At 37.5% G+C, this 15465-nt stretch overlaps 1 protein-coding gene across 1 annotated transcript in view; it reads left to right on the forward strand.

Moving 5' to 3' along the window:
• Positions 1-15465, forward strand: part of LOC150101313 (ras-related protein Rab-22A-like) — a 377479-nt gene that overhangs the window by 158308 nt on the left and 203706 nt on the right. The window lies entirely within an intron of this gene.

The following is a 15465-nucleotide window of genomic DNA, read 5'->3' on the forward strand; positions in this document are numbered from 1 at the left end:
AGAAATTCGCGCGCGCGCACTCACACGCACACGCCCCCCCCCCCCCCACAATAAATTGGAATGTACTGATGCGCCGCTGAACTGGAAGCCTGAGCGAATATATTGTGTTTCATTAAGTTTGTATGGTATTTTGGGTGCGTGTTTCTTGTTCGTAGTATGTCCTTAGAGCTCTTTTCAGGCTATTGTAGTTTGTAAGGTTTCTATATTCAAAAGGTAATTTGTTTATCATGTCTGGGATGTAGAAGTTTCGCGTGGCCTATCCGTAGTGATTATTGTATTTATATGTGATATAATTAGTAGTCTTAGGTCTTGTTATACGGTATGTATTTCTAACTGTCCTGTAGTTGGCATCGAAATAATGTTTTAGCAAGGCTGCATAGTGACATAAATGTTTTGCTGTCAGTATTTTGTGTTCTGCCATTGCAATGTTTATAAGGTCGTGATTTTCTCTTTGTTCCCAAAAGATCAGTTTTGTCATTTTGTACTGTAGCGACATTAATCTATTTAATTTGTAGGGTGCACAGAAAGCATACGTTGTTATAGCGTATCTTAGTATATTTTGGCATAGTGCTTTATATTAGTGTTTTTAGGCATATGGGAACTATGTCTTTTAATCTGTAGAGTTTGCCACTTATTGTTCGGAGTTTGTTGTGTAGATGTTTTATATGGCTATTCCAGTTCATATCTGCATCGAGGTAAATTCCAAGGTATCGTATTGTTTCAACCTGAGTGATTGTAGTATATTAATAATAATAATAATAATAATAATAATAATAATAATAATTTCAGTAGAATGAATATAAAAATGAATCATGTAAATAATGTAATTCACATCCTAAATCAGAGGCGTAGGAACGCTATGGCATTTAGGCAGTTGCCAAGGCCCCAGGATCAGAACGGTGCCAGAGACAGTATATTTTAACATTTATCGAAATTGTAGATACTGAAAGCGTTGTGTTAGCTGCAAATTTACCAAGGGCGCCAGGAACCTAGCTACGCTACTGTGTTAAATATTTAAATTCCTTCCAGTTAAATGGGGAAGTTGTGTTACAATAATTTCAAAACGTCTTGTCTTGGCAAAATGGTGCCATTGAAACAAAAATTGGAGATATTGGACAAAATTTTTTCGTGAATTACTAATGCCGTATTTCAATAAAGTCCGTTCAGGAATAATTGAAATGACCATAAAAAAATTGCCTGCTGAGTGGCAAAACAAATCTAATAGGTGCTTATACATTTTGCACATTTTGCAAAAACATCGCTATAACAAATGATGTCACTATACAAGAATGATATTTAAGAAATGCACGTTTACAATGATTGTTTACAATCGTATTCTTACACAGTACACACACACACGCGCGCGCTCGCGAACATATACTTCACTCCCTCACTTTTTCTTATGTATTTTCCATAGTGATGGCTGCCGATCACTTTTAACTTGAAATAGTTCCATCCGTCCCATTCTCGATAAAATTAGACATCACTGCCATAGGCAACTAAAAAGAATAACTTCATGACAGCGAATGAAAATACCACACCTCGATCAACTTCCCAACGAAGTAACTTATCTTTATTTGTTTGCCACTTTGCAAATTTCGTCATGAAATCAGATAGAAGTAATTTACCTTTGAAATTACTGTTAACGAAAACTCCATAGAAAAAGAAATGCAGGAAAAAACTACAAAACAAAACTTATATTAGACCGTTTGCCTGGACTAAAAATTTTAGTTCGAACCTACCAGATTTGATGAAATTCGAATTGCATATAGATTTTTACAGTCCGCCCTTGACTGAAGCCTGAAATTCGAAAAACTGACCCCGATTTCGGGCTTAACGTAAATACAAAGTTAACTACATTCGGTATATAATTAAAGTACATTTGTCCGCTTGGTTGACAGAGTACATATGTACCCACTCTCCAACAAACACAGAATATGCGTTCGAATCCCACCTTGGGCATCGATGTTTGTGAACGCTTACAGGTAACAGAACAATTTCGTTAGACTCCGCGAGCCTATCACCCTGCCTATTGCAGACTTGATGTATGACAGAGTCTGCAATGTTAAGTATTATAGCAGACTTCGTGTGTATTTGTCTGTTTTTGTGTTTCAAACTAATATGCATTTCATAAATATTTTTACCCAGACGTACTTAGTGTCATACCACTCTCCAAAGAAAGAGTAAAAATCATTGTATTTACGAATAAATACTAAAAGAAGGATAATGCATATCCACTGATGTTGTGTAGTCAAGTAAACAATTTTTTTGCTTTTTCAAACTTCAAAATGTTTTGGAAATGGTCTTAAACTTACGAGAATAAAACTTTTGGCTTTAACATCACTTATAATATTCAGTGCCAAATTGAATTATTTCTTCCTCCTTTCTTAAGTGTTAAACACCGGCATATTTTATTCTTTCCTATTATTATTATTATTATAATAGAAAGAATTTCCATAACGCCTGCCGAGCATCCGGAGTAGTATGGGTGGCACTTCTGACAAGATCAAGATAAGATAAGGAATCGTGACGTGGGTGTGCATGTTGTTATGAGATGTAGATATGTGACGTCATTTGTTAGTTGTAAATAAGTGACGTTATTGTTTTGAATGGAAAGGAATATATATTAGAGATAAGGAATCGTGTCGTGATTGGTGGACACTTCTGACAAGATGAAGATCAAGATAAGATAAGGAATCGTGACGTGAATGTTTGTTGTTATGAAATGTAGATAAGTGACGTCATTTGTTAGTTGTAAATAAGTGACGTTATTGTTTTGAATGGGAAGGATGATTTTAGTGGTTAAGGAATCGTGTCGTGATTGGTGGACACTTTTGACAAGATGGAGATCAAGATCTACAAGTGGATGACGTATACTAAAAGTAAAAGTTATACAAATGTATTGCCGAGCCTTGTACATACTTATAACCTCACACCACACCGCACTATCGGTATGGCTCCTTCCCAAGTTAACCTTCACAACGAGGATCGTGTTTGGAAATATTTGTATGGAACCCAAGAGGAGACTACCAAACCAAAATTTCAAGTAGGTGATAGTGTGGTTTTAAGTGATGATACCCACAAATTTAGAAAAGGGTATTGGGGTAACTGGACACGATAATTGTTTACTATTGCTCAGGTTATTAATAGAAACCCTGTAGTATATAGAATTCGCAGTCGGGACGGAGAAATAGTGGAGGGAACTTTCTATGAACCTCAACTGCAAAAGGCTAATATATACCCAATGAACTTCCGGAAGACGTGTATCTAATCGAACAAGTACTTAAGCAGCACAAACAGAAAGGAAAGCTTCAGTATTTTGTAAAGTGGCTCGGTTATCCCTCATTATATAATTCTTGGGTTCGTAGCGAAGATGTTTTACTTAACCCTTCCCAGTAATGCCAGTATGAAAATGTTTCCTACAAACACGCAAACGAAATTTCAAGTGGAATTACCACACGAGATCAGACTTAAAGGTAAATGGGAAGTTGCTCTTGCCGAAATTCATCTTCCGGGAGAATTTAATAACATAGATTCCGGTTACGATGAGTTTCATATAATACGTGCAATTGGAGGAGGTACAATATAATACGTACAATATCGACAACAACAACATCACAGGAAATAAAGTTTTCGAAAAGTCTAAAGAAGGATTTTACAAAGTGTACAAGATTCCCCATGGCAGTTACAATTCACCCTCTGAACTTCTTCAAGCAATGTATGATGTGAGTTCTGTGATTACTGGAAAAAAGAACCCAAACAACACTATTTCTCTGACTGTCCCAAAAGATTACAACCTTTTGTTTCCCAAGGAGGCCTCGGGTTTGGGTCTTCTACTGGGTTTTAATCAGATTGGTGTTAAACTGAAAGGTACAATTACAGGGAAACATCCAGTTGATATAAAGAAGGGTGTAGCCGCATATTTTGTTTATTCTGATTTAATACAAGAACAGATAGTTGGTGATACATGTGCACCATTGTTACGAGTTGTTCAGCGCAGCACTAAGTGTTCCTTCGTTTTTGCTCAACCTGATTATTATCCGTTACGAAAACAAACATTTCAGTCAATTAGCATTGAAATTCGTTCTGACAGCGGCGAGTTGTTCCACTTTCGTGGTGACAAGACAATAGTTAAATTACAGTTCCGACAAGTGAAGGATGACTGATTATCTCAGATATTACACATTGCAGGCAGGTGGGGCTCAAATGTTTACGGGCCCCCCAATACAGCGTAGGTACGGATTAGGTAGCATTTTCAGAAGTGCCTTCTCCTTTCTAAGTCCACTTTTAAAACCTGCAGCTCAATTTGTCGGTCGTCAAGCCTTAAAAGCCGGTCAGCATATGATAGGAGATGTATTGGAAGGGGTACCTGTACGTCGAGCCTTTATAATCAGAGCATCAGAAGCTGGGAAAACCATTGCTGAAAAGGCTCAGAGTCGATTACTTCAGAGAGGTCAAGGAAGCAAGAAGAAAAAAACGAATACTAAAAAGCGCAAGCGAGATGACATCTTTTGCTGAGGATATAATGTCAGAGTTAGATTTTTTTTCCCACCCTCGTGTCAACATGTGTGTGGAAAAAAGTTCTTATGTCAACTACCAACCAATATCCAGTACTGACAGTGGAGGTCCTGTGGAGTTTTGCATACCAGGTACATCTGAAGAATACTTGGATTTGGGAAAATCATACCTATGTGTTCGTGTGCGCATCACTGACAATGATAATAAACCTATCGAAGATTCTTCAGTTGGTGTTGTGAATAATTTTTTCCATTCCCTGTTCAGTCAAATTGGCTTTTTTCTCCAAGATAAACTAGTGAATGTGGCATCAGACACGTATCCTTATAAGGCTTATATTGAAAACCTACTAAATTATGACAGAGATGCTAAAAACAGTCAACTGACAAATGAACTATTTGTTAAAGATGATGTGGCTAATGTTAGTGATATGTTTACCAAAAGTGAATGTGGGATGCGTAGACGACAAGCTCGAATTAACCAATCGAAAAGTGTCGAGATGCATGGGCGAATACACGCTGACATCATGCATCAAGACCGGTACTTGATCAATAACGTTACTGTTCGTATTCGTATGGTTCGCAGTTCTCCCGAATTTTGTTTACTGACTGCAAATGCTGATTCTAAGGCTAAAGTGCAAATTGAAGAGGCTACACTTTTTGTCCGAAAAGTCAAAATAAATTCAAAGATTCAACTGGCTCACCTGTCTGTATTAGACAAGTCAAACATGATATATCCCATCAATCGTGTGCAAGTGTCTTATTTTTCGATTCCTAAGGATGCCACACGAGACAATCTGTATCTAGGTGAAATACCATCTAGATTAATTATTGGACTAGTCGCTAGTGATGGATTTAATGGTACTTTCAACAGAAATCCATTTAATTTTCATCATTTCAATCTGAATTTTCTTGTAGTGACAGCTGATGGTATTCAGTATCCCTCACAACCTTTGACTCCGAACTTCAAAGAAAGGCATTACAGCAGATGTTACATGTCACTGTTCACATCACTAGGTAAATGGAACAGAGACTGTGGTAATGACATTTCTTATGAAGAATACGTAAAGGGAAACGTTTTCTATGGATTTGACTTATCGCCAGATCAAAATGCCGTTGCCCCCCATGTCAGCCTGTTAAGAAGAGGAAGTGTGCGACTCGAAGTTAAATTTGCTCAACCTCTTCCTGAAAACATCACAGTGGTTCTTTATGCAGAATTTGAGTGTACGTTATCCGTAACAAAGGATTGTTCTGTGTTACTTGACTATGAACACTGAACAATTAGTAAGCATACTAGAGTTAGAACCCACCACGAGAAAAGTGGTTTAGGAGTTTGTGCACGTGATGAATTGCCACAATATCCGATCAGAAAACAACAGTCGATGTTCGTCGTGAACACAGATCCGACCTGGTTGCCAGGACAACATTGGCAAGCTATCTATATTAAAGATAAACACGGTGATTTTTTCGATAGCTTCGGTCGTCCACCCGAAAACGATATTGTTAACTTTCTAAATATTAACACTAATAAATGGCATTATAATTCTGTAACTGTACAAGCTAAGGAATCTGTCGCGTGTGGTTTGCATTGTGTATATTTTTTAATATTGAGATGTCGTGGTCTTTCTATGCAAAATATTATTAGCAAATGTTATTCTAAGGATTTGTGGTTAAATGATATTGTAGTAACTAATGCTGTTACAGATCATTTACTGAAAATAAAAAATAATTTTTAAAAAAAATGTTTTTTTTCACTTACCATTTTTTCCAAACCAATTTCTTATTCCCACGCAGCTTTCGGGGAGATAGAGAGATGAATTTGGTACTCCTTCTTCGAGCTCTCTTGCGGGGAGGGATTAGAGTGGAAGCATTTTCTTCACTGGGACTGGCTGACGTTGATGGTTGATGGGAATGGTTCTGGGTATTTGGTTTGTTCAGTAAAGGTTCTGGACGTGGTATTCTATGTTCCTGTTGCTCTCCTTCTGTGTGAGCCAATTGGTTTTTCAACCCTAAATACTTTTGCAGAAAAAGTAAAAGCATTTAAATATGCTTTTACTTTTTCATCTGCATGTTTATTTCTTATTTTTAAAATGGCGCTCATTTCGTCGTCGAGTATGTAAAGTTCACGCTCCTCTGGTGATTGGAGAAGTGTAAATTTTTTAAACATATTCATTTTCTAATAAGTGAAGTCAATAAAGGAACAATGGTACTGCCTAATAACGGGAACAGTGCTCCTCCGTGCTGTAAAACCAGTTTTCTTCTAGTAATGAAGGGAAGCGATTTGTTACTTAGTGCTCTTACAATTTTTTTTACCTTCGTAGGCGTGACTTCTGATTATGTTTTAGTGGAATATTGCCAGATATAATATTTTTGCAGATTTCACAGAGCGTCGTGATTTGGCGGGAGGTGCAGTGTTTTAGAGCATCATTTGCCTGTTTGGGAGAGGAATGAGATAAGTACTTGATGAGATATTCATATCGTTTGAGTCTCTCAGCCATTTGGGAATAAACGCTGTGTTGAGTTCTTCTCCTGGCAAGATCCGTGACCTTAAGCATAAAATATCAGGTGTTTCCTGTCTAAAGTCTAAAACTAAATATGAATGGGGTTCGCGTGTTGCATCTTTATAAATCTGAACTAACACGTTCGTTTGTCCTGGAAATACTTGGGAAGCTAAATGAGAAAACTGCAAAGAGTCTCGGGGATTTTTAAAAGCAATAACATAATGGCTATTGAGAGAAATTGTACGAAAATGTGTACCTTTACAGAATAAATTTTGTGTCAGTAGAATGACACTGAGGTTACGGTGATGTGAACCTTTTATGAATACATCAGCTATTTCCGTGCTGTCCTTAGCCTGGTGAACCAAATCATCGATTATGAGTAAATTTCTCACATTAGAATCAAATTCAGGTAACTTCAAACCATTCACGAATTCTATATTGGTAAATTTTTTAAATTTATCTTGATTTTCACTGTAACAGTAAACGATTCGCTCCGGTGGTGGTTTGATTAGTTGTTTACAATGTTCTATGAGAGACAACACGAATGTTGTTTTTCCTGACTGAGTAGCTCCCGAAATTATGCATTTAATGGATGTATGAACATATCGATAATGATAACATAATAAGACTGTGATTATTTTTATATAATCAGAGATCATATAAAAACAAATAGATACTTGTTTTTAATATCAAAAAATCTCCTTGTCAACATTTTTTTTTTATTATTATTATTTTTATTTTATTTTTTTATCACAGTCACCATGTAATCATGCCAAGACGAATTTTATTTTTTAATTCTAAGGAAAAAAAAAGCTATTGTGGAATAATAGTAACAATAACATTGATGTAAAAAAAAATGTACAAGAGAAGGGCGACACTGCAAATTATCGTGTTGGGAAACAACCATGGATTTTTACCTACTAGATAGAATTTTGTTTAGTTTTCTGTCCCATAGATGGCATCTTTTGCTTATGGGGTATGTGAGTGTAAGGAATTATCCTTTAAAATACCCATAGGGAAAAGTGCATGTGTCTGTTGACACTATGCGCTTCGCAAAAGTGTATCCAAATCTTTTTGTTACGGAGGTCGTTTTGAGTTGACAGCTCCATTTGTCTCTATGGGCAGAAAATGGTACAGGAATTTGGATGTTTTGTGACTCACCCCTTACTGCTGCTATCATAGATTCCAGATTAATCTCTGTGGCCGCGCGAGAATTTAAAGTAATGCCTTTGCATTTGGTCACAATCTTACCCCCCCCCCCCGCGTTCTGTAGGAATAAGATTTTGGGTCTGTGGTAACAAACTCAACAATAAAGTCACCGTCGAGTTCGCCACCTAGCTCCCAAAGGTAGTAACCAATGGACGGTGAGTAATCGCCCGGTTTTTCAATGAAAATGACAGAATCAGTATCTGTGTATAAAAGCCGTCTTTGCAAAGGTTCCATGACCTTATATAACTTTGTCCTACTGTAGGCAGCTACAAATGAGGAGATGACAGCATTCCCTTTCCTATTTTCAGGCTCAGTGCCTTCAATAGGAGAGTAGGCAACCATCATCTGCTCTTCTGAAACTAACCTGGCATCTTGGATAACTTTACTGTTATCTAAAAAAAGTTCTACGAGGTCTTCATAAGAGGAAATCACCTGGGTCTGAGTTCTTAACATTCTCATGCCAAGCCTTCCCCATAGAGAATTCAAACAAAGCTTAGCAAGTGAACGTTTACCAGGATTTTTACTTATCAACATAATTCCCTTTAAAACTAATACATTTATTTCAGCGATGTTCTAGTGCCATTATCCCGTCGCTTTAGTCGTTCTCAGTAAGACCTGCCAAAAATATCCCCTCTACAGCTGCAATCACCTCTTGATTCGAAGAAAAACGCTGACCAGCGAGGAAGATTTTTAGTTTTGGGAAGAGACAGAAGTCAGAGGGAGCCAAATCTCGAGAATAGGGTGGATATTCCAACAATTCATAGTGCAGAACCCTTAATTTTCCCATTGTCAAAACACCTTTGTGGGCAGGTGCATTGTCCTTATGAAAGATGATTTTTTTTCTTCTTCTGCAAACCGGGTCTTTTCTCACGAATTTTTTCGTCTAGTCTGGTTAAAAGATCGGAATAATTTCCCCCGATTATTGCTTTACCCTTTTCAAGACAATTAATAAAGAAAACACCTTTAGCATCCCAAAACACCGATGCCATGACTTTGTCTTCTTCGGCTCTGAACAACCGGCTTCTGTCCATTGTTTTGACTGCTGTTTGGATTCTGGTGTGTAACGATGAATCCAAGTCTCATCCCTAGTAATAAATTGACGCACAAGATTAGTGTTATTCTTGTTAAAACGCTCCAAGCACTGTTCAGAGATTTTCATGCGAGTGCGTTTTTGATCTGCTGTGAGCATGCTCGCACTCATTTTGCGCAAAGCTTTTTCATTTGCAAATATTCATACAAAATATATCCTACACTCTCTTTTGAAATGCCTATGGTCTCAGCAATTTCACGCTCTTTGACTCGCCGGTCATCCAATACTATATCGTGCACTTGATCAAAGATTTCTGGCGTTGTTACACTTTTTGGACGTCCTTCACGTGGATCATCTTCGAGCTGGTATATCCACATTTAAACTCGGCAGCCCATTTCTTAATTGTCGAAAACGAAGGAGAAGAGTACTCATAAACTTTTATGAACTTCAAATGAATTTCTTTTGGCGTTAAACTTTCTTTTACAAAGAATTTTATAACCGCACGATACTCAATTTTATCCATTTCAAGGGATACAGACAACACGTTTGCTTCAGACAGCTGTATGAAACAAACTACTTGATAGAATGACTTGCAATTTCACATGGATGCTTATGACAGATGTACCAACTTAGAAAAAAAACATCTTGCCGATAGTGTTGCCATCTATTGTCGAGGCCGAGAAGTTTTCAGACCACCCACGTATGTGGTTGCAGACGAGACACAAATCCTATACTCTAATTTGAAATTTGTGGCGGTTAGTAGGAGTTGGCAGGATGTGCGATCTAAACATGCCTCCCACTGAAATCTGGGTGGCATGTTTAGGTGTGCAGATGAGAGGGATAAGGGTGAAGCTGGAGAGACTGACATGAGGAAGTGGTATATTTTCTTGTAATTGTAACGAAGAATTGGTAGTGACGCTTCAGATGATACAAGATGAAAGCTGGTCTCAACGTAGTTTCCAGAAGTAATTCGGATTCCCCGAGGTGTGATGATATCTGAAAAGGGTTTTGTGATGCCAGCTTGCATCTGCTGATATTGCGTTTCTGTTTTGGGGTTGTTCAGCGGTAGGCATGTGAACGTCTTTCACTTTCGGTTCTGGGCAGGAACTAGGTTCCTGCCCAGTTCCATGTAGGGAAAAGAAAAGTGCTGGCCAGTTGTGAGACTTGTTATGTTTCTGTTTGAAAGCAGTGGTTCTGTAAGCACAGCTGACTCTGTTGATCCTGTCAGTGTGTAATGAGGTTTTGTATTTTTTCAACCCCGTAAAGCTTCTCTGTAAAAAGGAGATACTTTAGGAGGAACTGGCCGTTCGAAGGATTGTGAACAGTTTAAGTCCTCTGCTGGATGACTTCATAATGTGATCGAAGTTGTTGCATAAATATGATTGGTCTGAGTGTCTTTAGGAGAAAGATGTTACTGAAAGATGTAATCTTGTTTTCAAGAGAGAGAGAGAGAGAGGTCAGGCCTTGCCCTCCCCTATTGAGTGACTTGCATAGTGCAAAGTAAGTTGTCCGATTAGCTTTGTTTCAGAGGAAACGTGTGATTGCTTTTGAATGTGATGGAGAAAGTCTTCAGGAGTATCATTACTTTTAGGGTGTACCAGAAGACACTCGCTGTCATCTGGTTGATGATTAGGACTCTTCCTCTAAGTGAGGTGGTTTTCATGCTATTCCATTTTCTTCTCACATGTTTAAACCGGCTGTGGAGTTATGTCCAAGTCAGCGTATTATATATTTGGGTGTTGCCAAAGTTGTTGTTTTCCTTCATTTGGCCAGGTAAATTTAATCGGATAATCAATTCTAGACTTCTATCTGCCTTCTCACAAGCCAGCGGATTTTGCAGAATTTAATTTGGCCCCTGAGGTGCCAGCCTCAGGGGCCAAATTATATCTGTGTTGCGTCAATTACTTTAACTTCTTCATCATTGCGTATTATTATGGTGACGTCATCAGCTGATAGGCTTATTTTCAGATGTGGTTCTCTTGAGCTAGTTCGTTTGGAGATTTTTTTTTTTTTTTTTTTTTTTTTGTAACAAAGGTTTGATGGCTAGCGTATATAGTTGACCAATGAGAAGACATCTTTGGTTGATCCTTCGAGAGTAGTGAAGCTGTTTTTCAAAATTATATCATTAATGATTATTCCACTTTCCGTAATTTAAACAGTTTCTCTCTTGGTATCAGATGCCTATGCCTCTGTGAGGCAATCAAAAAAACGGAATTCCAACTAAGAGTGACTTGAGTTCATATCCAGTTCACAATCTACAAAAGTGAAATAAAGAGCGCCGTTATAGTCATGATTTCATTGCTTGTCTTTAAGTAAAAATGTGATCTTTGAAAACTGTTTTAGTTTAAAGCTTCTTCTTTCTCACTATAAACTACCTAGAGATGCAGTTCTTCACTAAATACGCATTCTCTAGTATCGAAAATCTTTTGATTGTACTTCGGCGATTAATTCTTCTTTTATGTCATCAGGTAACCGGAGAAAATATTTTTAAAGTATTATTTTGTTGTGATTGCGTATAAAAATTCACTGCACACCTCTCTTAGGGACAGGCGAGTGAGGTTTTCGCTAGAGACGCCGGTCCATAGTAACTTCCGGTATCGTGACAGACATCACAGTTAATTAATACTGACCTGAAAAATATTCGATCGCGGATGATGAAAAAAAGTTGGAGGGGAGGGGAGGAGCGTAAGGGTATTTTGAAAGACAGAAGGGACACTTGAGATGCTTCTCGCATGGAGCGCCATTTGTAAGATTGCACTGACAACCCTTATTTTCACTTGCTATATAAACAGAAGGATAGTCACTCGTGATGTTCATTTATCGGATGAAGTTTTGTAGAAAAATGGCGGTGACGACCAGTAACTCTACTTCAATAGCACTTTATCACATAATCATAAGAACCTTCAGATTTCTGAAGTAGCCCGTAACATAATTAGCTGAAATCTAATGAATTTGACCTTGTCCAAAAGATTCGTTAAAGGCAAAAAAAAAAAAAAAAAGATGCATCAAAAGAGAACCGGAAACCTTTTTATTCATTACTCAGTATTTGATGTTTTAATCTAAATATTACCAGGTATTGGACCATTTTCCAAAACACTGAGAATTATTCTAACACTATAATTTCTGACTGCAACAGAAAGGAACCGTCCAAATTATTACTTAATGCTTAAATGAGCGTCACTACTGCTTTTACAGCTTGCTAGCGTTTTTTGTGATAGCCGTGCATTCCAACACGGAAAGACACATAAACGCTAATGACTCCATTTGGGAAGCTATATACCACACTTACTTGACGTATGTCTACTACTCAGTGTATACTCGTGACTTTTTAGCGTGACTTATTTCGGCAACCATACCCGATAGCTCTCTACGTGTTGCGATATCTTTCATCGTTTACCTCCATACTAAAGTTAGTAAAAGTGTTTTAGTTAAAACTAACTGATATAGCAAAACAACGTAGGGAAATGTAAAAGAAGGAGTTATCTTTGAACATTCAATGGCATCGCTGCTCGCTTAGCAGCCGCAGAAAACACCTTTCAGCGAGGTATTTAATAAGGGCGTGTCAAGATGCACTTGAGATGTGGTTTTAATTAAAGATGTACACCGCCATCCGCTAGCATGAAATGTGGGTTTTGTTGACCAACTAATGCTGGTAATGATAAACTGCAAACCATTCCTCTGAATCTAATACTTTCTAGTCGAGAGGACTCACGTAGTACACGTAATTAAGAAGCCGGTACGCAGCTCATACGAAATTAGCGCGTTGTGTAATGCTTCCGGTGACAGCAAGTGACGTGATTGCACAAATATTCAGGGCGGCATAATTACGTGACATGCTCTAACACAAACATACAGAACTACTTCCGCAAAAAAATAAATTTAGATATTTTTTTCTGCTACTACTGCATTTGATAACTCAATTTTTAAGAAGAAAATTCATTTGCAAAACTATTGCGGCTACACAGAGAACAATTCCTACTTAATGGTTCATGCAGCTCTGAAGAGAAAAAAGAACGAATGAATTTGAAGCTATACAAAAGCAAAATCTTGTAATAATTAAAAGAAGAGTCAGAAGCTTCGTTTCGATAACGTTATATAAATAGAAATAGGGGATATGAAAGAACCATCCTTATTTCATATCCGAAGAAGAAAAAAATTGATCGAAAATTGATCAGAGCTTATGAGAATGCAATCCTCGGCATTGGAGTCGCTTTAGCTTGCGCTGCTCAAAAGACACGAGCTCTTCCCTTTTACAAAACATTGTATTCGAAATATTTGAATTCGTAAAGCATTGGAAGGAATCATATATTCTGACCAGTATATTGAACGCCAACTTTTGGAAATGGTTCAAAGGCGGATAACTAAGGCAGCATCGCCTCTATGTAACAGTGACTATGATATCAGTTCAGTCAATACAATTTGCAGAGTTTGGTTTATTTAGCGGAGCAGGAGTGATATGATTGAGATATATGACTTTTAATACAATCTCTATTTTTATACAAGTTCTAAAATATGGTGCATAAGAGAGATTGAGGTATAACTTTTTTTTTTTTTTCGCATAGAGAGTGTTTTGGGATGAGGCAGTAAGTGTTCAGGCATTGAATCAATTTAAAGCAATTTAAAGCAAGATATGACAGATTTTGTTTGTATCTGTTAGACTGCTTTCTTACAGTATAGTGTGTGTGTGTGTGTGTGTGTGTGTGTGTGTGTGTGTGTGTGTGTGTGTGTGTGTGTGTGTGTGTGCGTGCGTGTGCGTGCGTGCGTGCACACGCGTTAAAACTGCCTTGTTTTTAAAAATTCGATAAAGCAAACTTAAATACTTATCTTTTTGACAACAGAGCTACTTCCGAATAGTGAGATGCGATCTTCGCATTGTGAGAAAATGATTAAAAGTGCCAATCTTCGCACACCATATCGTCCATTAGCATTAACGTGATTACTTCATTTATTTGCAATTAACAAAATTCTTGTAGCAAAAAACGAAATATTGGAAATTATTTCGGAATAACAAAGTATCACACACTGATTACTACGAGCAAATAGAATGTATTGCCTCCATGGAAATACGACGCCACTTCTGTCTTATTCGACAAATAAAACTACTGTATTATGGGGGGATAGAGAGAAACAGGATAGAGCTGGCAAATCACTAATGGCTATGTCACAACAATGGCACGCAAATGCATTCTGAGTAAACATGCGCTGAAAATCAGAAGCGATCATCTCCAGACTTTTACAAAACATGTGTATCTCATGAGGGATTCGAAAACTCAGCCTTTGAGCTAAATTAATTACGCCTTTCCGAGCGACTATTTTCAAGATATACTGTAATGCATTCAGACAGAGAAATTAAATATCAAGAAACTCAAGAACATATCCTTCCTATTGAGAGATTATGCATTTACACCCTGTGATATCATGAAAGACAAGATTCTGACAGTTCCCACAATTCTCTCTTGTGTACTCTTTAGATCTTGAAAAATATGAAACTGCTGCCCTATAAAATAATAAAATAGGTTCGTTTGTTTGACTGACCAAGACGAATGTCCCATAATGCTTGTACTTTAAATGGCAACAATGATTTCACGATTCCATCTGTAGCTTAGCGGGACGAACGTTTGTTCTCGTTCGTGTTCGACATACAGAAGATTTGAAGTCTACACTTTCAACTAGGAGGCGATAATAAGATCGCATTATTATGATTACGGAAAAATATAGGAAAACGGGAAGTTGAAACACACAGAGTCCCTGTGAAATTTCAGTTCTTTTCCAGTTATGGGGGGGGGGGGGAATATCGAAATATGAGGTATTTTAGCTTCCGACATTGCGACATATTTCGCAATATTTTGACATTTCACATTTAGCAATGGTTGTAAGATATGAAAACATTCGCCCATTCTATTTTCCAGAAAATGGAGGGTGTGCCGCTTTTACTGGGATTTTTATGAGAGCGGCTTGAGTTCATCCAGTTTATCTAAAGGTCCATCTACTATAGATGAGATTCATTAGCCTGAACGGACTTCATAAAAGCAGCCAGTAACAGCTGTGCACCTTCTTTTGCTGGCCATAGAAGGAACGGACAGAATATGTTTCACTCCTTTAATTCTCCCTCATTGGTTCGTAGTATTCGGTTTTTTTTTTCGTTCCTGATTAATTTCGTAGTTTTTAATTTGTTATTTTTTATGTGAATCCCAACCACGAAAAAATTAGA

The sequence above is a fragment of the Typopeltis vanoorti genome, chromosome 11, assembly GCF_054136105.1.
Source record: "Typopeltis vanoorti isolate ZY-2024b chromosome 11, IOZ_Tvanoo_1.0, whole genome shotgun sequence".
Lineage (NCBI taxonomy): Eukaryota > Metazoa > Arthropoda > Arachnida > Uropygi > Thelyphonidae > Typopeltis > Typopeltis vanoorti.